The sequence below is a fragment of the Megascapheus bottae genome, chromosome 12, assembly GCF_031878675.1.
Source record: "Megascapheus bottae isolate mThoBot1 chromosome 12, mThoBot2.hap1, whole genome shotgun sequence".
NCBI classification, from domain to species: domain Eukaryota; kingdom Metazoa; phylum Chordata; class Mammalia; order Rodentia; family Geomyidae; genus Megascapheus; species Megascapheus bottae.
Window position 1 is genome coordinate 21282904 of NC_143520.1, and position 7400 is coordinate 21290303.

A 7400-nucleotide genomic window follows, 5' to 3' on the forward strand; every position below is an offset into this window, starting at 1 on the left:
TGGTGGTGGTGGCAGCATGCAGATTCCTACACTGAGCACTAAAATACACAACTGCTCTCACCTCGTTCTGGTGGATTATTTACTCCTGATGGGGACCTGAAAGTAACAAGAAATCACAGCTCGGGGACACATATGGAGAGGGTTTAAGAAGAAGACAGCCATGAAGGGTGATTGTATAATGCAATGAGTCTGCCGTGAGTATGGGGAGAAGTTTAAGCAACTAAGGATATAGGCAGTGAGGGGCAGCCACACTGGCTAAAGCAAATTACACCACCTACATACAGGTCCCTATGGATGCAGCTCTGAACCCACAGCTGGTAGGATGTCCCAGCTCAGGGACCTGCTTGCTTGGTTGAAGGGATTTGCCACCTGGTGTGGTCTGACACTGAACTATTCTGGGGACTTTAAAATGATGTGCAACCTCAGATCTGGGGTCCTGAGATGCCAAGACTCAACGTATAGGAGGAAAACAGCTGTGTGAGATCATGTTGAAGGATGTTAGATGTGGTACTCCCCAGGAATTGGCAGCCAGGAGTGTGGGCAGTGGTTAGTAGCTCGTCCTCCCTCGCTCGAGCAAGTCTTGTTGCCTCAGGATCACTACAGAAGCCCAGCTCCACACCCATGGCAGCAGGAGTGCTCCAGGAACTGCCTGCCCATCACAAGCAGGATTTGAGACTGAGTTACTTTGGGTACTTGAAATGACAGAGCAACTCTGGTTCAATAGTCTTGAGATACTCTGCCTCAGAGTCAGGGTAGTACACAACCAGGAGAAAAAGAGCTGAGCTAGAGGGAGAATGTCAGTTGTGGCCTCAATAAGTTTAGCAGCCAAGAGCTCAGGCAGTAACCAGCCTGGTGATAGAACTCTCTCTGGCTAGCAAGTCCCCTTTCCTGAGGATTGCTGCAGAAAAAGCAGGAAGCTCATGGCTGGCAGTGTTTACCAGTCAGGAGATACATCCAAGCAGGGTTGAGAGCTCCAAGCATAAGACCTGGGGATCATGCAGCATCCCCCAGCTTCTTTCCACAGGACAACGGGCTTCTGGGTGGAGTGTGAGAGACCTGAGAGGGCCATGCTGAGCACTGTGTCCATCAGTCCTCCATCACCATGGAAGAGCACTGTGTTGGTTCTTCCTCCCACTTCAAGAAGCACTGGCACACCTCAGGGGTAGCATGGATCCTGCCCTTGGGTACAAATGGGGGATTTGTGCAGCAATTGGGAACCTAACCAGCCTATATACTGAAAACCTTTGTGCAACAGCCCAAAGCTGTGGCTTCTAGGACACAAAGGAGGGAATTCTAAGGTGAAGCCGCTGGGAAGTGGGTGACTTTAGGAGCTGTGTCCTCAGCTCACATAGAAGCCTTATACAAGGATAGACTAGAGACTTGAGTGCACATAGGATGTGACTGACCTATCACCCAGTCCAGTGGTGAGAAGCTGCAATGAAAGCCCCCCCCACACACACACACACTACAGCCCTGCCTGGACATGGTGGAGACTTCAGCTGCCAGACTACCGAGATGCAAACTCCTAACCATTGACTTGGCCTCAAATATCAATGCAGAGACAGAAGAAATAGGAAAAACAGGTCAGTCTTATAGAAAGAGACTCTCAGGACAGTGAATCGAAAGCAGGTCCAAAGAACTCAAAACCATGGTGAACCAGAATGAAATTAAAGAGGATGTGCATCAAAACCTGAAGGAAAGGGAGGATACAAATAAACAGCCAAATGAGCTCTAAATACAAATAAATGACAGACAGAAATAAAACAATGTATGTGAGGGAAATTCAAGATAAAAAACCTTAAAATATACATATTTATACATACTTCTGTATATGTTATATATCACATGATATATATTACATAATATATTACAATATATCCTGCAATGTATAATTACATTGTATAATGTAATCCATTGTATATTAATATATGCATATTACATGCTTATATAGCTATATTATATGATTATAATCATGGGCCTGTAGGGGGGAAGAGGAGAAAGAATAATGAAATTTTAATAATATCAAAATACATTATATTTAGAGCTAGGAGTCTAGACTAGTGGTAGAGTGCTTGCCTAGCATGCACAAAGACCAAGTTCGATTCCTCCGTGCCACATACATAGAAAAAGCCAGGACTGGTGCTGTGGCTCAAATGGTAGACTGCTAGCTTTGAGAAAAAAGCCTAAGGACAGTACTCAGGCCCTGATTTCAAGTCCCAGTACTAGCAAAAAAAACCCATTATATTTACATGTAAGTTGGTATAACAAAATGCATTGGGAATTTACACAGTAGGGGGGATATAGGGATGGGGTAAAAAAGCAATAGAAGAATTAAATCAGACTAAAAGATATGCACATGTGGAGTACCACCATCTCTTTTATACCATTAATACATTTTTAAAATGACAGAGGTTCAGGGGGCTAAGGGGGAGAGGTGAATAAGGGTATAGTGCAATGACGCCTGTTGTCATAAGAAGAGGGGATGAGGGAAAGTGGTGGAGGGTGGCCAGTTTGGGGTATGTTGTATGCATGTATGGAGATGTCATAATGAAACTCCTTTGTATAACAAATATATGCTAATAAAGTGTTCGTAAAATTAATTGCATTTCTGAATACTAAAAATAAAACCTTAATGAAATTAAGAATACCAGTAGCTCAAGTAAGCCAGACTCAAAGGAACATAGGTTCAATGGTTTCCCTCATTTGTCATAACCAGTAGAAACCTTGGGCTCTCCTAGCAGAGATTTACAATAGCGCAAAACCTCGATACATAAGGCCATATACTATGACACTAAATGAAAGGACCTCCAGGATATAGAAACAAAAGAAATATGAGTGATTTTTGTCCTTAATGTACTATGTTATCTCTCATCTCTTTTGCTGTCCCTTCGTTATCTCATATTGTTATAGTATTTTACCTTGTTATCTGACATATTGTATATGTTTATTTGGTTATTTGAAATAGGATGGGGAAGGGGGAAAAACAAGATGAGAGCTGGGGGTGGGGGGAGGGAAATGGGGACCAAGATAGGAGAAAGGGTATCAATGTTTGTGAAGTAATGCACCTTCTATCTGGTGAATATAATGTAACCCTTCTATTAATTACAATAAAAATATATATAAAAAAAGAAAACCAGTAGCTCATATGTCATCCTAGCTACTCAGGAAGCTGAGATCTGAGGACTGCCATTTGAAGAAAGCTCAAGCAAGCAAGTCTGTAAACTTTCATGTCCAGTTAACCAGCAAAGTGCTGAAAGTGGAGCTGTGACTGAAGTGAGAGTGCTGTCCCTGCATGAAAAACTAAGGCACACTAAGCCCTACACACACACACACACACACACACACACACACACACACACACACACACACACACACACGGAGAAGAAGATGGAAAGAAGAAGAGGGGGAAAAAGTTCCATTGATAATAGTATCAAAAAGACTAAAAAATACTTGGAAATAAATAACAGGAGAATGTATGATGTACTCTGAAATCTATAAACATTGTTCATAGAAAGGAAACTGGGGGGGCAGGGAAACAGGTACCAAGACATGTGAAAGGGTATCAATGTATGTGAATTAATGCACCTTCTATCTGGCAAATATCATGTAACCCTTTTACTAATTACAATAAAGAAAAAAAAGCAAAAAAAAAGAACACAATTTAAAGACACTAAAAAAAAAAAAGAAAGGAAACCTAAATAAATGGGAAAACCCCACTATCCCCATGAGTTGGAAGACTTAATATTTAAGTCTTAGAGACTATTTCTTAATTTGGTGTATAGATTCAACATAATCCATAGCAAAATGTTCCTAAAATTCATACTGAAATGTAAGAGAGAAAATACTTTCATGCCAATTGGAATTTCACATTTGCTAATTTCAAGTCTTATTAAAAGCTTCAGCAATCAACACATTGTAGAAGTGACACAAACCAATAAGAAAGGATTGAGTCCAGAAATAATTATCGTCTTTCTGTCCAGTTAAATTTGAAAGTGGTGCCAACTCAATGAGAGAAACAAATAGTACTGACTTGAACCTGCAAGTTGGATCTGCAGTTGGACCACATCTTTATACTCAAGTGCTGAAGGAATGGCTCAAGTAGTAGAGCATCTGCCTGGAAAGCTCAAAGCCCTGAGTTCAAACCTCAGTATTGCAAAACAGTAAGAACTCACAATGGATCTCAATATGCAAATTAGGACCCTATCAAACTATTAGAAATAATGCATAGATATAAATCTTTGTGCTGTACCCTCCAAAAATGAGAAAATAAGAAAAATTGAATTTTATGAGAATATACTGAAGTACTTGGATGGCCATAAACATATGACAGAAAACAAGTGTTTGTGAGGATGTAGGAATATTGGAGCTTTCATACACATGTAGAGACTATAAAATAGCTTAGCTCTTTAGGAAAACAATTCTTCAAAATTCTAAACACGTTGTTATTACATTACTTAGAAATTTCACACACACACATCAGCCCAAAAATATGTACATAAGTGTTCATAGAAATCTTAATTATGATAGCTAAAAATTGGAAACTATAAATGTCACTAACATAAATGGACAAATATTAATAATATGCAATATTACTTGGTAATAAAAAGGAAATAAATGCATACTACAGCATGGAAAAGCTTTTAAAATGCTATACTATGTGAAAGAGCCAGTCACTAAAATAACACATACTGTATGATTTCATTCACAGGAAATGTCCAGAGTGGAAAAAGCCAATAAGAAGAGAAATTAGCTTAATGTTTGCCTAGGGCATAGGGTAAGGATTGGATATTAACTACTAATGAGTACAGTGTTTCTTTTCATAGTAATGTTCTAAAATATCCTAAAATTAGATTGTTGTAGCACACATGCGACTCTGTGAGTATACCAAAAACCATTGAATTTATACTTATAAATTAATGTGGACTACCTTGCCTGGCTATAAAAATCTATGTTAGACAAACAAAACTACTTATTAACAGCCCACAAAAATTTATTTGAAGTGTTCTTAGGAAATATCAAATCCTTCATTTAATTCTCATGGTAACTCTGCAAGAAATTTTTATCTTCATTTCACAAGTGAGAAACTCAGCTTCAAATTTATTTAAAGCAAGTACAAGTCCTCTCAACTCTCTGAGCTCATAAGTGGGCCAAGAGTCAAGGTCACAGACTGCAGATGCAGGCTTTACCTGCTGTGTCCAACTCCTAATTGCATGTAAGCAAAAACTAAGAGTTTTCAGAAGTGGAATTATGATCATTTTTGTAGTCTGCAGACACCACTTTATTGACATTGTGGAGTGTGGATCCGAGGGAGTAGTACTGGAGAGGGGAGGAGCAAGGAGAGTAGGCTAGCCAATTTTCAGGTTACTGTGCCCTTTAGGGATAACATAATGGGAGATTGAAGGCAGCAGCAGTGATGGAAAAGGGACTGGTTCACATCAGTCCATATAAGCAAGTCTTGTTCATGACTCCATGCATAGAAAGGCTACTAGTCTTCCGGTACTAATACTGTTCAAAGCAAAAGGAACTCAGGAGGAGAAAGTGAAAGAGAAACTTTCTCAAAGTGATATTCTGAAAAGAAATTACAAACGTTTTCTTAAAATACTTTTCAAATTTTTCACAAATAATTGAGTTTATTGTCTTCCTTCTTCAATTATAGTCTAGTTATAATGGTACTGATGTATACTTAAGTCATTTGTAGAAATGCTGAAGGAATCCCAAGCAATGAAACCTCAGATGACTAGTGTAGCATCTGGGATTAGGACATATGTTCCTGTGGCATCACCCCTCATGGTTCCCCCTGAGAAGTTACAGGTCTGTTCCAAGTGGATGGAGCTAAACCAGAATAGAGGGATGGGGCCTTATTCCTCTCAAGTTGTCCTGGTTTCCTTCTACTAAAGGAGAGAGCTCCAAGAGTGTATTGCCTTTTGTGACCTAGCTTTGGAAGATTTATAGCATTTTCTATCACGTCATCCACATCTAGTGGAGGGACTGCTGAAGTCTGGATCCAGATGGCTTGCAAGATCCTGCCTGTTAAAGGACTGATCCTCAGCCGCTTGTGCTGTTAGGAGGTGGCAGAACCCATATGAGATGAGGCCTCCTAAAATATCTTCAGGTCACAGCAGGACATGTCTTTAAATGGGTTAGTGGATAAACCTTTATGTTTCTCATTTTCACTTCCCGGCAACAGGTGGATAATTTTTCTTCATCATGTGCTTCTACTATGAAGAGCCACCATAGGCCCAAACCAATAGTGGACTGAAACCTTCAAATTCACGAGCCAAAATAAATCTATGTTCTGATTATCTTAGGTGCACACTACTATAGAAGAAATCTGAATGACACAGGATATACCCACCATTACTTGTGGCTGAGTGGCAAAGTTCTGATACAGCATGCTGATCATCCTGGTGGGAGATACTGTTGTAGTCTCTTTTGAGGATGCACTCTATTGAATTGTATTATATTCTTTTAGATCTGACCATTGTCTTTCCTGATGGTTACCATGAACAGTAAACTAAGGAAGTATCTTAACTTTCCTTAGACAAAAATGAGTCAACTGTTCAATGACTAATGACTTATCAAAAACATGGAGAAATATAGATACCAAATAAGAGGGCTAAAACAGAGACTAATTCTATTTGGCCAAATCACTGAGAAGATACTGTATAGGATGTTGAGATGATGTCTTCCAGACTCTTATGGGCACTGAACTGCAAACAATTTGTTCATTTTGGAAGTAGAACTACTATTACTTGGCTTTGATCTATCAATATCTTTATTCCTTTTTCTTATATAATCAAAACCATGAATCTGGAACTAAAATGGTCATTTTACAGAACTGTCTTTGCTATCTGATAGTAAAGAATTTGAGAGAATAAGAGAACAAGAAAAAGTAAATTTTAACTGCACATTGACATCTTGCTCCTATCATCTTAGCTACTAAGCAGGCTGAATCTGAGGATCACAGTTCAAAACCAGCCTAAACAGACAAATCTAGAGAAAAAAAGGACACACTTTTGCTGATCATTTCCAATTAGCCATCAAAAAGCCAGAAGTTGAGGCATGGCTCAAGTGGTAGAATGCCAGCTATGAACCCCAAAAGCTAAGTGAGAGCTTGAGGCTGTGAGTTCAAGCCCCAGTGCTGGCACAAAATTTTAAATTTCATATACAAGAAAATTTATTCTAATATGTTTTCCTCTATGTACCACAAAGGTAAACAAATTGTACACGAGCAACCTTCAGTATACACTATGCACTATATCATCACATTACTTTCTGGTATTATTATTTCCACCACATGTACATTTTTCTGCCATCAGGCAGTTCTCAGGGTGCTTAATATATTCCACCGTTCCGAGCCAGTGATTCATTTGTTTAGCAATTTCTGGGTCTTCACTTTT